Consider the following 20248-nt stretch of genomic DNA (forward strand, 5'->3'; position numbering starts at 1 on the left):
ACTATAGATCTGCGTTCCTAGTTCTCTGATGACACTATTATGAATTTATTTAAACACACTCTGACGTCGGCATATTTGTTGTCTAATGGAAGATATTTTAACCAGAAGGACAGCATCACAATGGAAAGCCCATTAGCTCCAGTTATGACAACCTGATAAGGCACATTGCCCTGGACACAACTTCTCCCATACCTAGTTGCTTTCATCTTCGCGCTAACAATACATTCGTTGTCTGGCCTCATGGACTTGAAAAGCTGAGAGTTCTCGGGCCGTATGAGCCGGCCGCAGTGGCCGAGCGGTTCTAGGCGCTTCAGTCCGGAACCGCGCGACCGTTACGGTCGCAGGTTCGAATCCTGCCTCGGGCATGGCTGTGTGTGATGCCCTTAGGTTAGTTAGGTTTAAGTAGTTCTAAGTTCTAGCGGACTGATGACCTGAGATGTTAATCCCATAGTGCTCAGAGCCATTTGAACCATCTCGGGGCTTATCAACAACATCCAACGCTACATCAAGTTTACAATAGAGGTAGACACAGATAGTGTTGTGCCATTCCTTGACATCCTTGTCTGCCGAAAAGCAAATGGGTGTCTCAGCCACACTGTTTGCCAAAACCACACTCATACGGATAGGTATCTATACGTTACCACCCATTACACCCAGCAAAGAAACATTCTGTTCTGAGGATCTTGATGCTTCGAGCAGAAGCCGTTCCAGCCGCTGAAAACAAGTCGAAAGAACTAGACACTTAGGTAAAGTGCTAATCGTTCTATATAATTTAATTACTGTTTCCACCCTCCAATGTTTGCCATCTTTGCTCACTAGACTGTTCATCTCATTCAACAGGTCCTATAATTATTACTCATATTTTACAGAGAACAGTAATACCATCAGAAAATCTTATCTTTTGCATTCTTTCATCACGAATTTTAGTCTGTCTTCTTTCCCACTAACGATAGGAAAGGAAATAAAGGCCTATCTGTTTCAAGTTATCTTTACATTTTATACAGAACTTGTCATGTCCAAAATTTCTACGTCCTATGCGGCTGTCTACTTCGTCTGCACTGAAGTCTTGCACTGACTGGATGAACAGTTTTCAAATACGCTATTTAATACAAATACCCGCACTTCCCAGGTCAAAACACCAGAACTGAAATAGTACTGATCGACACAATGCATCTCAGTTGCAATACCAGTTGAACAATAAAAGAGAAGCTGAAATGGAAATGCTGCATTCATTGCCCCATTTGTGCCGCATTCGCATTCCTCACCACCAGTATGCACAGTACACGTAATTTTAGATGTTATACCATCGTTTACATCAAAGCAACTGCAATTCTCGTTAATGGATTCACTGCTCTACACTTGCAGTGAAGGGACAAAACTGTTCACTGCCTGCTATTAGTGTTCAGTACTTTAATTAAAGAGATGAATGAGTCCACAACAGATAATTGAAAAAAAGTAATGGCTCATCATTAAAACAGACTTAGTTCTCAATATCACAACAGTTTTTCTACCTATTGTAACTCAATAACATTCTCAAATATGCGACCATCGGGCATTTTCATACATCTTTCAAAACCCGCATTTTTATTACGAGATTCTCTGATTCTTGATCATAACCCACACAGAGCTGTTGAAGTAAATTGTTGAGACATGATCCATTCGAAATTTGTATCAGAAAATCAGGAAACTTTATGAAACTACATGAGTTGTTTTATCTTCGTTTACTCGAAGTGTCTGAAAATGACACAGTAAGCTAGTCTCCAAACAAGTGACATTACACTGTAGTGGAAGATGTTAAGCTTGTCAGATAAAACACTAGTCACCCCCTTGAAGTACCACACTGGGTTCTTTGGAGCCCTACAGATAATGGAGAAGTGGCACCACGTGGTCATGTGACCCATTGTCGTTGACGTAGGAAATGGTAGTGATTTGGCGTGTATCAGGTGTTATAATTCAACTGACGATATTCAAGTGCTGCAGTGCTGGCTGTATACATCGCAGGACGCTGAAACATCGTAGGTATATTCATTAACCGGCGCGCTCTCGGAGTATGCAGATAAAAAGTATTAGTTTCTGCCAACAGTTGAAAATGGTCCCTGATTCAAAGTCAGTATGCAGTTCGTCGTCTGGTGATCCGTCTTTATTTCTTATGTGAAGCGATTGTTGGTGTAAAGGGTTAAGAAAGTTCAAGTTTTCCGTACAAAACACAATGGCTGTCGAGAAGAAAGACCATGTACTACTGGTAAAGTTGTGTTATCAGAACGGCAGCCACAGCAGTGCTGCATTGCGGGAGTATCGCCGACAGAAACAACTGCAAAGAGGACCCATTCAGGAAATGAGCAAAGCAATATGATCAAGAAATTTGGGAAAACAGGTGAATTAACTGTTGCAGCATGGAGAGGGATATGGACCATTCCCATGACAGTTGTTGATAAAGTTGCTGTAGCTATAGCCGGCGACGAAACACATGCCTCGACTTCTACAGCCAGTATTCGACCTCTGTCGTGGGAATTTCCTCACCCCTGGCCACAAGTTAAAAAGTTTTTGCGGAGCATTTTACTTGGTATCCCTATAAGATTCAGAATGTACGCCAAATGAAGCCCTAAGATAGGCTCTAACATCCTACGCTGTTTGCACGCATGGAAATGGAAGGCAGGTGGCCAGGAACAATTCTTCGCACGGACGAGACACATTTTACTCTGCACGGTGCCTTGAATGCACATAAATGTCGCATATGGGCCTATACTCTACCGCAAGTTGTGCAGGAACATGCCCTGCGTTCAGCTTATGTGGTGTGGTTTCACAAGCTCCTCCATTCTGGAACTATTTCTTCGAAGGGATAACACTTCGTGGGTCTCTTAGGTGTACAGTACTGACATATACACGTTTTAAGGACTTTCTTGTGCAAAACATGATTCCAGTTTTTCAAGAATGCAACTGAGTCGACACCACTATATTTTCTCTGCCTCGTGATGACTGGGTGTTGTGTGCTGTCCTTAGGTTAGTTAGGTTTAAGTAGTTCTAAGTTCTAGGGAATTGATGACCATAGATGTTAAGTCCCATAGTGCTCAGAGCCATTTTTTTCGACACCACTATTTTCATCCAAGATGTAACGACAGAGCATATCGCTTTCGAGGTGAAAGATTTGCTTCAGGAAACCGGTAACGACCGCGTCGTCTCTAGGCAATTTCGAGATGTGTGGCCTTCCAGTTCTCCCGACCTAAAGCCATATTATCTCTGGTTGTGGGAACATCTCAAAGACCGTGTCTGTCAGGAAAGTGTCTAGACTCTTACTTATCTGACGGACAGCACGCAACAACATATCCCTTTTATTACACTGAATATGCTCTGAGCAAAGCATTATTACGTATGCAGCATGTAGCTGAGTCGGGAGACTATACTGAACACATTTTGTAACTTGTGGCCATCTCCTAATAAACGTGCCAGAATCACCGTTATCACTCTTTGATCGCACCTCCTCTTTTCCTGCAAACGCATCAGATTCTGTCTGCTTACAGCGCCATATTTTCACGTGGTGGCAGGAAGTTGAACTAGTGCTTTTTCTGCACACTCCGCGAGCGCACCGATTATTGAACATACATACGATGTTTCAGCATCCTACGATGTATACACTAACACAGCAAAACGCGACATACCAACATTTTAATTCTAACCACCCGTTACAAGCCAGCTGGTTGTATGGAATCAGCACAATAAGACTAGTGTAGACGTGGCAGATGATAGAAAGAAACTATCGTTTTGGTCTATGCCAATAATCGCATCCCGAATGAATGAGCCTAAGTTGTTGATGTCAACCGTAGACTGTCCAACAAGCCCACAGGGACTGGTGTGCCATTCGTAGAAATGTAACAACGGCGGAAGAACAGGAGTACTAATGTCAACCTAACAGCGACCATCAATGAAAATCACTTTTAAACCCTACAGGACTTACTGCTGCCAGCGAATGCAAGTCCATCTGTACAAGATTCCGAGCGAATACTGGAAAGGAAACTGCGTGCCTTGAACACTTGGAGCCCAATCAAAAGGTCTTTGCTAGCAGCGGTATATAAAGCAGCACGTCTTTTCAAGTGGGTCAAATAACACAGAAATTGGGCCGTCGCTGATTGGACAAATTTTCCAGGAGGACAACACCCGTATTAACAGGGCTGCATGCATATGAACCTGGTGTCACATAGTCAGGACTGTATTGCATCTCGAATGGCCCGCCTAACCACCCAATCTTAATTCCATGGAGAATGCCTGGGACTACACCGGCTAACCCTCCTAGTAACTGTAAGAAGCCTTTTCTATGATGTTTCGACAGATATTTGTGATATCGTTTTTGCAATGGGTAGCTAGAATCAGCCCAAATAAATGCTGCTCATCGCGTCTTTCATACGACACCAAGTGTCGACGGAAAGCATTGGTTTGTATCACACTGAAAAATGAATTCTGAAGCGGATATTTACATGCCCATCCGATAGAGTGCTCCCAAATTAGCCTTGTGCAATAGTCGTGTTATCGATGCATACTGAGGGACAGAAGTCATGTCTAATACGGTGTCAGACCTACTTCTGTCCGACGTTGTGCAGCAACTTTACGTGGCATGTACTCAACAAATCGTTGAAAGTCACCTGCAGAAATATTGGACCAGCCTGCGAAAGTGTTGGTGCAGGATTCTGTGCACGGGCCCTCTCGATTACATCCCATGAATGTTCGATAAGGTTCGTATCGGGCGATCAGGGTGGCCATGTCGGGCAATCAGGGCGACCAGCTAATCCACTCGAATTGTCCAGAATGTTCTTGAAACCACTGGCGAACAACTGTGGCCCGATTGTTGTTTGGGAATATGAAGTCCATGAATGGCTGAAGTGGCCTCGGAGTAGCCGAACATAACCATTTCCAGTCAATGGTCGGTTCAGGTGGAGCAGAGGATCCGGACCCTGCCATTCCATGTAAACACCGCCGCCACCAGCTTGCTCAGTGCCTTGTGACAACATGGGTCCATGGCTTTGTGGAGTGTACGCCACACTTGAACCCTACCATCTGCTCTTGGCGTCTGGAATCAGGACTCATCTGACCATCCCCCGGCTTTCTAATCGTATAGGTTCCAACCTATATGATCATGAGCGCAGGAGAGGTGCTGCAGGCGATGTCGTGGTGTTAGCAGAGACACTCGCGTCGGTCGTCTGCTGTAGCCCATTAACGCCAAATTACGCCGCACTACTCTAACGGCTACATTCATTGTCCCACATTGATTTCTGTAGTTTGCTTATCTGTTAGCGCCGAAAACTCCAGACAAACGCCGCTGCCCTCGGGGGTTTAGTGGATGCCTTCGGCTCTGTGTTGTCTATGGTGCGATGTAATCCCTGAGATTTGGAATTTTCGATACACTCTTGGCTCTGTGATCTCGGAATACTGAAATCCGTAACCAATTCCGAAACGCAAAGTCCCATGCGCCTATCACCAACTACGAGGATCACTCCAAAAGAAATGCACACTATTTTTGTAAGAATACAGTTTTCATTCTGCTGCATGTGTGAAGGTTTTACAGCGTGTAGATACATCCTTCCCGCTAGTTTTCAAAACTTAGTTCAACCTGTTCCCTTGAGTGGCGCCGTCACAGCGTGTCTTCAAGATGGCTGCTAGACTTGACGTTCGTCAGAAGCAACGTGCTGTCATAGAATTCCTGTGCTATGAAAACGAGACAGTGGGAAACATCCACAAGAGGTTGAAAAATGTGTATGGAGATGCTGCTGTCGATCGCAGTACAGTTAGTCGGTGGGTAAGCAGGTTACGCGATGAAAGCGGGCACGGTAACATTGAGGATTGTCCTCGCAGTGGGAGGTCTCGTACTGCACACACTCCAGAAATTGAGCTGAGAGTTAACGAATTGGTGACTGCTGGCAGACGCATCACAGTGAACGAATTGTCATGCTACGTTGGGATAGGGAAAGAAAGTGTTTGCAGAATACTGAAAGTCTTGGCGTTAAAAAAGGTTTGTGCCAGGTGGGTTCCCAGGATGTTGACAGTGGCTCGCAAAGAAACAAGAAAAACGGTATGCAGCGAACTTTTGGAACAGTACAAGAATGGTGGAGATGAATTTCTTGGAAGAATTGTGACAGGTTATGAAACATGGCTCCATCATTTTTCATCAGAGACGAAGAGGCAATCAGTGGAGTGGCTTCATGCAAATTCACCCAGGAAAAAAAATCAGTCAAAAAACCATGGAAGCGATCACAAAACTCGGATGGACAACAATGAAACACCCGCCTTACAGTCCTGACCTGGCTCCATGTGACTATCCTCTCTGTGGGAAACTGATAGACTCTCTTCGTGGAACAAGGTTTAAAGATGATGACTCCCTTGTGCATGCTGCCAAACAGTGGCTCCAACAGGTCGGTCCAGAATTTTACCGTGCGGTTATACAGGCGCTGGTTCCAAGATGGCGTAAGGCAGTTGAGAGAGATGGAAATTATGTGGAAAAATGAAAATATTGTTCCTAAAGGATGTATCTACACACTGTAAAACTTTCAAACATGTAGAATAAAAGATGGATTAAAGAAAAATAGTGTGCATTTATTTAGGAGTGACCCTCGTACTATTCTATGTTCAAAGTCTGCTAATTCCCGTCGTGCTGCTATAATCACGTTGAAACCTTTTCACATGAATCACCTGAGTACAAATGACAGCTCTTTCAGTACACTGCCTTTTTATACCTTGTGTGTGCGGTACTACCGCCATCTCCCATGTGTTCATATCAGTATCCCATAATTTTTGTCGTCTCACTGTACATTAGCAGGGACATTAAAACACGATGAATAATCTGTACTCCAACAGCGATTGACCAGCGCTGCTGCATGGCGGTAGCAGTAAACGTGGGCCAGGCCAGCACACGAGACATTGTTGCAGTACTGGTTATTCATCTCGTTTTAATGTTGCTTGTATTACATATCGATAAAACCAACATCACGCTAGACTAGCTTTGGACCGCCACTTCGAATGGGTGCTTAAAATTACGCTTTAAAAATCATCTTGCTTGTAACTGGAAAGAAAATGACGCATCAACGATGGGGGTCCCATGAAAGATTCGGAGAGCAATATTTGTTTGGGCCGGGTCCGGATGCAACGAAATTGCCAATATCTGCCGAAAAACCACAGAAAATGCGCCTAATGACTGTTAGGAGGTACACACTATATGTTTCGAACAGTAGGTGAAGCGTAGCAACCAACATCCCCAGAATTTGTTAGCTCTGCAGGATCTAATCATCAGTGAGTGGCTTCTGCTAGATACTGCATATCCGAAGAAACATGTGGACTTTTTTATTCACAGAAACTGAGGCCGTTATCAAGGGTATGGGTGGTTTTACACGATATTGGCGTGACATCATCTGTGAGTGAATAATTTTTTGTATGGAGTACTTAAATAAACAATTTGCACATCAGTGTAAGTGTCCGCTCATGACTAATCGAAAACATAGAACAGGGAGAAGTAAAAATTCGTTTTTTCCACCGTAAGCGTATATGAAATCTGAATGAAATTTTCCTGGCAAGTTCAGGGCTATCAGATTCCCTCTTACACCCAAACTAGGAAAATCTGTAACACTTGCAGGAGGACAAGATTAAAATCCCAAAGTAACATTAAAAGCCACCCACTGCTTATCGACTATCTAAATATTTAGCAGTGAATTCCTTGGTGGATCGCAGTGTCTCCCTGTAACAGAGACTTTTCATAGCCACGACGTTCCTATTGACCAAATATAGTGATTAATATTATCTACGTGACCCTGAGTGTCAAATAGTCTGTAGTTCCACAAATATTAAGAGAGTTCTATCCCTAGTAATCTATCCCAAGGAAAGAAACCTTAAGGTTAAATCTAGCTTCTGAACTTCAGATCAACTGATCATCGTTTACACATTACTAAAAATTTCGTACCAACTTTCTGGTAAAGGGTACATTAGGTGAGAGATCACTTGAGGAGGAATGGCGTGCTGTTAGGCACATGGTGGCGAAGTTTACCGAACTAAATAACTGCATATAAAACATTTATTCCCGACGGTGGAGCGTGCTCTTGAAGTGTTCAAATGTTCAAATATGTGTGAAATATTAAGGGACTTAACTGATAAGGTCATCAGCCGGCCGGGGTGGCCGAGCGGTTCTAGGCGCTACAGTCTGGAACCGCGCGACCGCTACGGTCGCAGGTTCGAATCCTGCCTCGGGCATGGATGTGTGTGATGTCCTTAGGTTAGTTAGGTTTAAGTAGTTCTAAGTTCTAGGGGACTGATGACCACAGCAGTTAAGTCCCATAGTACTCAGAGCCATTTGAACCATTTTCGATAAGGTCATCAGTCCCTAAGCTTACACACTACTTGACCTAAATTATCCTAAGGACAAACACACACACCCACGCCCGACGGAGGATTCGAACCTCCTCCGAGACCAGCCGCACAGTCAATGTCTGCCGAGACTTAGACCGCTCGGTCTTGAGGTGCATTTAACATGGAATATACATAAGACCATAGCACTATGATTCCTTACAAGCAAATGGTAATAATGTAATGATTATCAATGTCCAGCAAGAATGGGATTGACTAACGAACGCAGCATGCACACGCAGTTGCCCATGCACAAAGATTCAAACTCACAGAGTAATCAAAAGCAAAGACCAGTAATGACTGAATCGTAAAAGCCAACTTGTGCCTTGCAATGAAAAAGAATCTCGCAAGTCGACTATACACACGATACATGAAGTTAGTCGTGCCCGTTTACAGAACAAGCTTTGTTCCATCTGAATATAAGTAGAACAGCAGTGGAAACATTACTGGCGAGAATCACACTGTGGTCCTAACGGTCGAATTTAATCTTTATAGAGAATCCTAACTCAAAACTGAACCAACTCCCATTCGAAAATCATCGTTCAAGTGAGCACAGAAGCATCACGTAATACTTACTTAAGCCCAGAGCAGAGACTGACTTCGTTGCGATCCGTCTTGTCAGTGGCCCGTTAACTTCAAAAATCCCACCTGCCTCTCTTCTGTGTACTGATTTCAGACAAACTTGGAGGGTATGGATGACCAATCACAAGACGATCAGAAGACAGGAGGGACAACTCCTGGTACTTTCGCCTCAAAATTTCCACTCGGTTCAGTGTCAAAAATTCGAACACTGCGACTCTAGCGCGTGGGTCCGAAAGAATCAGTCACTTCGCTGCACGTTTAAAACGCTTCAACAGACGTATGTCGCAACTGGCTGGCGCCACGGGGCGGCTTTGAAGATTACGTTCAGCCGCCTTTCCCACGCTACTACTGCAAACGGAGACTTCCACCCGAATTCCCCCAGTCGCATGAATTGTAATGACACCCATGATCATTGAATACATCGATCATCTATGTTTATGATAGTTACATGATGTGCTTAACATAAAATGTCGTAAAAATGAGAATGAAACACACTCAATTTCGATTCCGAGCGTGATCCTTCTTCCTGGTATGGAAAACTACGAGAAAACGCAGGCAATGAAGAGGTGCTCTGTCGACTTGATCAAACCACGAGACTTTAAACCACAAAATTGTAAGAAAAGTGGATTGATTGCCGATTTTAGACGTTCTCAACATAGATATAAGGAGGCTGAGCAAAGGAAATCACTGTTTTGTCACCTAAATAAAAGGAATAACTGGCAGCACAAACTGGAAGAGATGTTCAAGAAACTGACATGTGACGTGGTACAAGATAGAGCTACATTCGCCGGCCGCCGTGGCCGTGCGGTTCTAGGCGCTGCAGTCCGGAACCGCGGGGCTGCTACGGTCGCAGGTTCGAATCCTGCCTCGGGCATGGATGTGTGTGATGTCCTTAGGTTAGTTAGGTTTAAGTAGTTCTAAGTTGTAGGGGACTGATGACCTAAGATGTTAAGTCCCATAGTGCTCAGAGCCATTTGAACCATTTTTTAGAGCTACATTCAGAATCGTTAATGTCTAGGCAAGACCGAGAACTGGAACTAAGAGAACCTGGGCAGAAAACAGAAGAGAGAATCGAAGTGATTAGGAAAAGAAGAAAGCAGATTCATCAGTTCAATAAGTTTCATCACGCTCACCGATAGGGCATAATGATCTAAAATGAAATAACTATAGTGGCTATATCGGAGAATGGAGGAGTACTGATAACAAGCATGATTCACTCCATATACCTGCGTAGTACATATCAGAAATGAGAAGTGTGTTTTAAATTATTCGAAATATCCAGCGCCGGGCAGACTCAAATTGAACCAAGTGTGCTAATGGCTATGCTGTCGTAATACTTCGTACTCGATCCGTACATCGAGCAACAGAGGGTACCAGGTACTGACTAAAGACAAATTAAACATTTCAGCACATGTATTCCGATATTAATATTGACTCAGCTTGAGGACATCTAGCAAATACGGTTTTAACTGGCGCTGTTGGTAGCAATAGCGGAGCAGTATCGGCATTGACTCTGCTACTGGGGAGAGGTATATAGGGTAGCTCAAACCTTCTGGGTCAAAGGTGAAACGTGACAGTGGGTCTCAACCGATTATATTGAAGCAGGGAACCAATGGTCGGAAATGCATATTTATTGTGTTATGGACATAAAAAAAGTACACCGTATAACACCAACGTAGCTCATAGCAACTCTTCAAAGCGACGCCCACCTGTCTCGATGTGCATCGCAATGGCGCATGCAGTTCTGCCTCACTCCCTCAAAGATTCAGGGTGTTTGTTGTTCACTGGAACAGGCAGTGGGTGATAAACAACGTACACCCCTGACCACCAAACAGACATCCTGTACGCAACTTAGCTAACAGCACGTGTGGCATGTGACGACCACAGGCATAGCACAGGCGCATTCAGTCCTGTGTCGCACGCACACCACTGTCCCTAGTGTCAGTTGTCTATTGCATTAGACAGCTTGTGATGAATCCATGGTGAGTTGTGTTACTGTGTGCAGTGCACGTCACGTAGGCAAATATGGAACGTTACTCGTCAGGAGCTTTGGCAGACATGCGTTTAATATACGGTGTGCCAAAAGTAGTGCCTGTGAAACAAGACGAAAGTACAGGGAAAATTTTCCCAAAAGGCGCAGTCCTAACTGAAAGAAATTTGTCTCCGTGGCTTCCAACTTATGAGAGATGGGGTCGTTCACGCCACTGAGAGCCGTCCAAGGTTCCCGCCAAAGACATGTGCGAACTCCAGATTTTGACAAAATAGTATTGGATCTTACGGCCGACCATCCCGATAAGCATCCGTTGGGTTGATTTGGTGTCGGAGACCAGACAGCGAGGACATCGGTCTCCTCGGATTAGGGAGGAATGGGGAAGGAAGTCGGCCGTGCCCTTTCAAAGGAACCATCCCGACATTTGCCTGAATTGATTTAGGGAAATCACGGAAAACTTAAATCAGGACGGCCGGACGCGGGATTGAACGGTCGTCCTCCTGAATGCGAGTCCAGTTGCTAACCACTGCGCCACCTCACTCGGTTATAAGCACCCGTCAACGTGTCCGTGAAACGCACTCTACTAAGGACATACAATGTGGAATCGATGTTACACCCTATCACAATGAACGTCTGCAAGCCCTGGCACAAGAGGATTTCGACCCCGGCGTTCACTTCCGTCAGTGGATTGTCCATCGCAGTGCTGTAGTGACGAACTTCGTACAGGTTGCATTGTTCACGGAGCAGGCCTCAATCATCCGTGATGTTGTTTTCAACAGCTGCTACAGCCATGTCGGAATCGAGGCCAATCCCCATGCGACCGCCATCAGTAACCACCAGCAACGGTTCTCTGTCAACGTATGGGCAGGTATTGTCCAAGATCACCTAATAGTACGTTATTTGCTGCCTTCCCGTTTGAGCAGTCCACGTTATCTGGTGTTCCTGCTAGATTGGCTGTCACAGTTCTTGGAGACTGTATCCGTTGTCTTCCAGGAAACGTTGTTGTTTCAGCTCCTTTCAATGTTCATGTCCGCAAACCACCTGTACAACACATATCCTCATCTTTGGATTGGAATGAGAGGTCCTTCTCATTGGTCAGCACGATCGCCTGATCTGAGACCTCTGGACTTTTCCCTCTCGGATTACGCCAAGACGCTGATGCGTGAATAGCCCGCAGAAACCGATGAAGACCTTACTAGGGTCCAAGCTACTAGGAAAACATACACCGGGAACTTTTGAGAGAGTGCGGCAGAACTTCACGCACCGTTATCATGAATGCATTCAGACTGGTGGTCGTCTCTTTGAACAGTTACTATGATCTATGTTGTTGTTAGATCCCGGCGGAGGTTCGAATCCTCCCTCGGTCATGGGGGTGTGCGTTTGTCCTTAGGATAATTTAGGTTAAGTAGTGTGTAAGCTTAGGGACTGATGACCTTAGCAGTTAAGTTCCATAAGATTTCACACACATTTGAACATTTTTATGTTGTTGTTATGCAGTGTACACTATGTACGATTATGTCCATTAGAGCCGGCAGGTGTGGCCGAGCGGTTCTAGGCGTTTCAGTCTGGAACCGCGTGACCGCAACGGTCGCAGGTTCGAATCCTGCATCGGACATGGATGTGTGTGATGTCCTTAGGTTAGTTAGGTTTAAGTAGTCCTAAGTTCTAGGGGACTGATGACCTCAAATGTTAAGTCCCATAGTACTCAGAGCCATTTGAGCCATTTTATGTCCATTAGACAATAAATGTGGGTTTCCTGCCATTGGCTCCCTCTCTCAATATAATCGGTTGTGAACCCACTATCACCTGTTTCATTTCGACCCAAAAGATTTGAGACACCATTAATTGGAATCGTCTTTCGTCGAAATGCTTAGTAACCAATACCGCAGATTACTCAGCATAACACAAGCAATAATATGGGGGTGAGAGGCTCGGATGTTTCGGTCAAAATAGACTGCTCATAAACATTTCTGTACCATTTGTAATGTATTCATTAAAAAATTGGAAACCACTTTCTCAGTACTCTCGTAAGGATAGAAACTCGCTATGTTCCTTCAGTTTCATCTCAGCTGTGGTGGGCCACAGGAGGTGTCTCTACACAGAGTGATTCTGTGATGATGTGACGAACTTTCAGGAATGGTGGAGAAGATTGAATATATCAGTTTGAGGAAGGGACATTTTAACCTTCTCCATCATCTTTAAACGCAAGTAACATCATCACGGAATCACCCTGTGTAATGCAATATCAGAAATGGAGAATACTGAAATCGGATGAAACAAAATTAAATCGGTATTTGCAGTTTAGATGCAGTTTTGTAATGTAACCCTTATAAGCCTTTGCTTTTGCGTCAATCAATACTTTGTCTATTGTTCCTGCGATATTATACACTTATTGGACACTCCTGTACCTGTAGAACTGCGGCTGTTACTCTGATAATTTTCAGATTTAAATTCTAAAGTAATATTCCCTGAATGCTGCCCATTTTAAATACCGTAGTAAAAGCGAACAAAAGATCGCGAAAACAATAGCCGCGGTTCCGGTCTGCTAATTACGAGGGAGCAGTTGGAAGATCTTAGACTTTGCGCAGAAAACCACCATCACAGCCAAACGTTAAGGTTATGTATCTAGCTGGTGAATCCTCTTCATCTCCATCCGGGCACGTATTTCTTTGAGACACGTAATCCGATAAGTTGCCCGCAAAGCTCTGGAGGTGTCTAAACTGACGTTGCGGAACGCTCTAAATTTGACTGTAATACAATCATAATTCGACTAATCCAGAAAACAAACCTTGTAGTTTCATCTGCATCATTGGTCATGACAATTTAACGCCATGAAGATGACTTGCAAAAAAAAAAAAAAAAAAAAAAAAAGTTGGCATGAAGTGATATTTGAATGATCAGCATCTCAACACATCTGCTGCTACACTACTGGCCATTAAAATGCAGATGATAAACGGGTTCTCATTGGACAAATATATTATATTAGAACTGACATGTAATTAATTTTTACGTAATTTGGGTGCATAGATCCTGAGAAATCACTACCCAGAACAACCACCTCTGGCCGTAATAACGGCCTTGATACGCCTGAACATTGAGTCAAACACAGCTTGGATGGCGTGTACAGGTACAGCTGCCCATGCAGCTTCAACACGATACCACAGTTCATCAAGAGTAGTGACTGGCGTATTGTGACGAGCCAGTTGCTCGGCCACCATTGACCAGACGTTTTCAATTAGTGAGAGATGTGGAGAATGTGCTGGTAAGGGCAGCAGCTGAACATTTTCTGTATCCAGAAAGGCCCGTACAGGACCTGCAACATGCGGTCGTGCATTATCCTGCTGAAACACGTGTTAAAGATAGTTATCAACTTTTTAGGAAAGCTGATCCAGTTGCCGTAGAGACTTTTGTAAACCTTATCAAGGAACAAGAGTGGCAAGATGTGTATAGTGCTGATACAGTAGACGATAAATATAATGCTTTCCTCAAGACTTTTCTCGTGCTCTTTGAAAGTTGCTTCCCGTTAGAACGTTCAAAACAGAGTACTAGCACAAACAGGCAGCCTGGGGGGCTGACTAGAGGGACAAGAATATCCTGTAGAACAAAATGGCAATTATATCAAAACGTTGGAAACAGTCAAAAGCTAAATGCAGCAGCCTGTAACAACAACAACGCTGTACTATTGTACAAATAAGTAATTTTTTTTCTTCTGATTTTTCGATAAACTTGTGTAATTAATGTTCTGCTTTCATTTCTTTTTTGTTTCATGCCATTGTGTTAAGAAAACTGTAAACGAGTTTCAATGTGAATATTAATATTTATGTCAAATGTCAAGTAATATTGTGATAGAGTTGAAATGTAACAAATTTTGGAACTGTTGTAAGATGTTTAAAATTGTAATTGTGCGTCTGGTCCATACATAGGCAATGTGTTAGGATATGTAGAATGCAAAACTTAAGGTGAATACCCGGCCTGTCAAGGAGCGGTGAAAGGTGGATGGCAGGCGAGCGCGGAAAAACGCACGCGCGCACTGCACGGCACAACGGGCTGAGTAGTAGCTGGAGTTTGGCACCGGTTTGAGCAGCACCTTCTGGAGCGAGGAGGCTCTCCCGGAAGACGTAGCTTCACTGAGCCTCGGGTATGCCGTTCCATCGCCCACACAGCATGGCAAAAGTCCATAGGCACTAAATGGAAAAGTATTACGACGCAAAGAAGAATTAAAGTGCCGATACGTCAAGAGATACAAGCAGGTTGAAACTTTTAGTACTGTATTCGTATGGACCATAGAGTGAACTGTTCAACAATAATCTAAATTTTACCAGAACTTTCCCATCATTTAATTATCCTCACGACTAACCTAGACAGGGTCCTTTCCAAATGTTGTGCAATCCGAGTGTCCCGAAATGGAAAATTAAATTTTGTGTTAATAATAATTACTTGCAGACCTAGCTATGTTAGAATGGTGTTTAAAGAACTGTTTTGTTAATGAACCAGTAAATGAATAACGAAGGTCTAACGAAGTTGAAAGATAACTTTAATATTGATATATTAATGAAGTTTAATTATTTCGAGACAGATATAAAGGTATTTAAATGAGCAGTAAAAAAGATGAAAAGAGTAGTAACCCATATACTGGAAATCTTGAACGCAAAATAATTTCAGTAATCAATTTTTTTTAATACAGTGATCATAACAGTTCCAGGATCCCCCCTTTTTTTATTCAGTTGAATTCTGAAGTGTTCTAAATTGGTTTGACCAGCAAAAGTTAAAGTCAATATAAAAGTCAAAATTTATCAGTGTTCAGTGTTTTATCTTTATCAAAACTGACATTTTGTGTGTCGCACGAAAGTGATATTTCTAGGGCAACCTATGCCCGATTTTAATCAGATTAATAGACAGTATAAAGTTCTGTAGTATACATTATAGTGTAGTGTTATGTATTCATGGTTTTTCCATATCAGTTCAGAACGTGAAACTATCAGTTCAATAGATTTTCTGGTTCTAAAATTCTACTATATTATGCAGTGTTACTACGCGTTGTTTTGCATGAATATATACCAACTTGTACAGGGAAGAAACTCAGTTAATGCCTAATTAGGCTGGCAACCGTATGATGATTAAATAGGTAGCATCTTCTGGTTTGCTTTTGGTCCATCCTGACGTGTAATTGCATTTCAAACTTACTTGACGGATAATTGTTATTACAGAGTGGGTGTAAGTCTGATTTGCCACCATTCAGGTACACGCGGTCGATATCTATACGAAAATCCTTTCTCAAAGGTGAACCCCGCTCACTTACCATAGTACAGGCTTTAACGAGTATTGTGTGCCCCACGCGTACGTTACAAGCCCATTACAAACAGTATTGTAAGGTGCTTAAAAAAGTTATTAGGAAGGCAAAAAGTATGTGGTATGCAGATAGAATAGCTAAGTCTCAGGATAAAATTAAAACCATATGGTCAGTCGTAAAGGAAGTGGCTGGTCTGCAGAGACAGGTCGAAGATATAGAATCAGTGCGTAGTGGAAATGTCCGTGTTACTCATAAGTCGCATATATGTACAGTATTTAATAATCACTTTCTGAATATAGCAGGTGAACTAAATAGAAACCTGGTCCCAACAGGGAATCATATAGCGATCGTAGAAAAACGTGTTCCGAGACTGTTACCTGAACTCCATGATACTGACAAGAGGGAGAATGAGTTAATAATTAAATCACTAAAGACCAAGAACTCTCATGGATATGACGGGGTATCTAGCAGTATACTGAAGTATTGTCCTATGTATGTTAGCCCAGTACTTAGCCATATCTGTAACTTTTCCTTTACGAGTGGTCGGTTTCCTGACTGATTAAAGTACTCGGTAGTGAAACCACTTTATAAAAAGGGAGACAGGGATAATGTTGACAATTATAGACCTATTTCTATGCCATCGGTGTTTGCTAAAGTTATCGAGAAGGTTGTATATACAAGGTTACTGGAGCATTTAAATTCACATAATTTGCTGTCAAATGTACAGTTTGGTTTTAGAAATGGTTTAACAACTGAAAATGCTATATTCTCTTTTCTCTGTGAGGTTTTGGACGGATTAAATAAAAGGTTGCGAACGCTAGGTGTTTTCTTTGATTTAACGAAGGCTTTTGACTATGTTGACCACAAAATATTGCTGCAGAAATTGGACCATTATGGACTAAGGGGAGCAGCTTGCAATTGGTTCGCCTCTTACTTTAAGAACGGAAAGCAGAAGGTGATTCTCCGCAATACTGAGAGTGGTAGTGATGTTCAGTCCCAATGGGGCACTGTTAAGTGGGGCGTTCCCCAAGGATCGGTGCTGGGGCCACTTCTGTTTCTTATTTATATATAAGATATGCCTTCTAGTATTACAGGTGATTCAAAAATATTTCTGTTTGCTGATGACACCAGCTTGGTAGTGAAGGATCTTGTGTGTAATATTGAAACATTATCAAATAATGTAGTTCATGAAATAAATTCGTGGCTTGTGGAAAATAATTTGATGCTAAATCACAGTAAGACTCAGTTTTTATAGTTTCTAACTCACAATTCGACAAGAACTGATATTTTGATCAGACAGAATGGGCATATTATAAGCGAGACGGAACAGTTCAAGTTCCTAGGCGTTCGGATAGATAGTAAGCTGTTGTGGAAAGCCCATGTTCAGGATCTTGTTCAGAAACTAAATGCTGCTTTATTTACCATTAGAACAGTATCTGAAATAAGTGACATTTCAACACGAAAAGTGGTCTACTTCGCATATTTTCATACGCTTATGTCATACGGTTTTATTTTTTGGGGTAATTCTTATAATTCAAAAAGGGTATTTTTGCCTCAAAAACGGGCTGTTCGAGCTATATGTGGTGTAAGTTCGAGAATCTCTTGTCGACCCCTATTCAATAGTCTGGGAATTCTGACATTGCCCTCACAGTATATATTTTCTTTAATGTCGTTTGTTGTTAGCAATATTAGCTTATTCCCAAGAGTTAGCAGCTTTCACTCAGTTAATACTAGGCAGAAATCAAATCTGCATGTGGAAAGCACTTCCTTGACTCTTGTGCAGAAAGGAGTGCACTATTTTGCTGCATCCATTTTCAATAAGCTACCACAAGAACTCAAACATCTTAGCAGTAGCCCAAACACTAAACTGAAGAGTTTCCTCATGGCTCACTCCTTCTATTCTGTCGAGGAGCTCCTGGAAGAGCTGAAAAATTAAGCAAATTCCAGTGTTATATTGTTGATTTTCTTTATCTAAACTTACGAATTGTCGCCTGAATACGTTTCTTGTATTTCATTTTATCTGTTTCTACTATTGTGTTATAATTTCATGTATTGACTCGTTCCATAACCATGGAGACTTCTCCTTAATTTGGTCCCACGGAACAATAAATAAATAAATAAATAAATAATGTAGGGGTTCGCAGGGATCGAATGAAGGGTGGAGCCACAGGTCGTAACACATCTGAAATGTAACGTCCACTGTTCAAAGTGCCGTCAATGCGAACAAGAGGTGACCGAGACGTGTAACCAATGGCACCCCATACCATCACACCGGGTGATACGCAAGTATAGCGACGACGAATACACGCTTCCAATGTGCGTTCACCGCGATGTCGCCAAACACGGATGCGATCATCATGATGCTGTAAACAGAACCTGGATTCATCCGAAAAAATTACGTGCCATTCGTGCACCCAGGTTCGTCGTTGACTGCACCGTCTCAGGCGCTTCTGTCTGTGATGCAGCGTCAAGGGTAACCGCAGCCATGGTCTGCGGGCTGATAGTCCATACTGCTGCAAACGTCGTCGAACTGTTCGTGCAGATGGTTGTTGTCTTGCAAACGTCCCCATCTGCTGACTCAGGGATCGAGACGTGGCTGCACGATCCGTTACAGCCATGCGGATAAGATGTCTGTCATCTCGACTGCTAGTGATACGAGGCCGTTCGGATCCAGCACGGCGTTCCGTATTACCCTCCTGAACCCACCGATTCCATGTTCTGCTAACAGTCATTGGATCTCGACCAATGCGAGCGGCAATGTCGCGATACGGTAAACCGCAATCTCGATAGGCTACCATCCGATCTTTATCAAAGTCGGAAACGTGATGGTACGCATTTCTCCTCCTTACACGAGGCATCACAACAACGTTTCACCAGGCAACGCCGGTCAACTGCTGTTTGTGTATGAGAAATCGGTTGGAAACTTTCCTCACGTCGGCACTTTGTAGGTGTTGCCACCGGCGCCAACCTTGTGTGAATGCTCTGAAAAGCTAATCATTTGCATATCACAGCATCTTCTTCCTGCCGGTTAAATTTCGCGTCTGTAGCACGTCATCTTCGTGGTGTAGCAATTTTAATGGCCAGTAGTGTAGTTAGAAGTAACGCCATCCACATTCAGTGTACAGGGTGTCTCAGAAATGTTGTGACAAACTTCGAGGGATTATAGAGGATGTCCTGAGTAACGAATAGAGTATAGGAACTCATGTCCGGAACCGGCTCCTAAAGACAGTACAGTGTGTCGGAGTTGTCACTAAGCCACCCCTTCGCCAGCAAACGTGTCTGTGTACGGTGCCGAACCATAGGTGGAGCGGCTCACAATTTGGTTTGTTATTCAGTGATAGCGATTGATTGCCATGATCGCCATTAGAGCACATAGAGGTAGCTGCTGCGAAGACAGGCCCTGTCTCCCATCAATGCGACGCCCTGTCGCCTTTATGGATGACAGTTTCGGATACGAGTTTCTATCTGCAGTTTACTTTGCTCTTGGACCCATCTGAAATCTTCAATATTTTTCGGTATGCAGGAGACAAATGAGCTACAGGAGGAAAGCTGTGTGAAGACCGTCATCCACTGAGACAACAGAGCATCACACTCATATGAGACAAGGTGTGTCTACATAGTGGGTAGCTCCATCTGCTCCAATGGCGATCGCGGCCATCAGTTGTGATCACTGAATAAGAAACAACATTGCGAGACGGTCCGACAGCGTACGCGTCAAGTTTACTGCTGAAGGTGTAGCCTAATGACAGGCGCCAGCGCCTGTAACTCGACGCTCTGTCGCGTCGTTGGATGACGTTACTAGCCACCTGTTCCTGTTATCGATTTGTTCCTCCAGACAACCTGTACAACCCCTCTACGTTTATTGCAACAGTCCTGGGATACTGTGTATAAGTTTGGCGTTTTATTTGTGTCAGCTCGATGATGATGGTTGTCCCAGTCTGGTTGACATGGAACAGTGTCCGTCGATCGCGACGGCTCCGATCTGTAACTGTTAAAAACAAACTCCTCAC

This window comes from Schistocerca nitens, chromosome 1 (genome assembly GCF_023898315.1).
Source record: "Schistocerca nitens isolate TAMUIC-IGC-003100 chromosome 1, iqSchNite1.1, whole genome shotgun sequence".
NCBI classification, from domain to species: Eukaryota; Metazoa; Arthropoda; class Insecta; order Orthoptera; family Acrididae; genus Schistocerca; species Schistocerca nitens.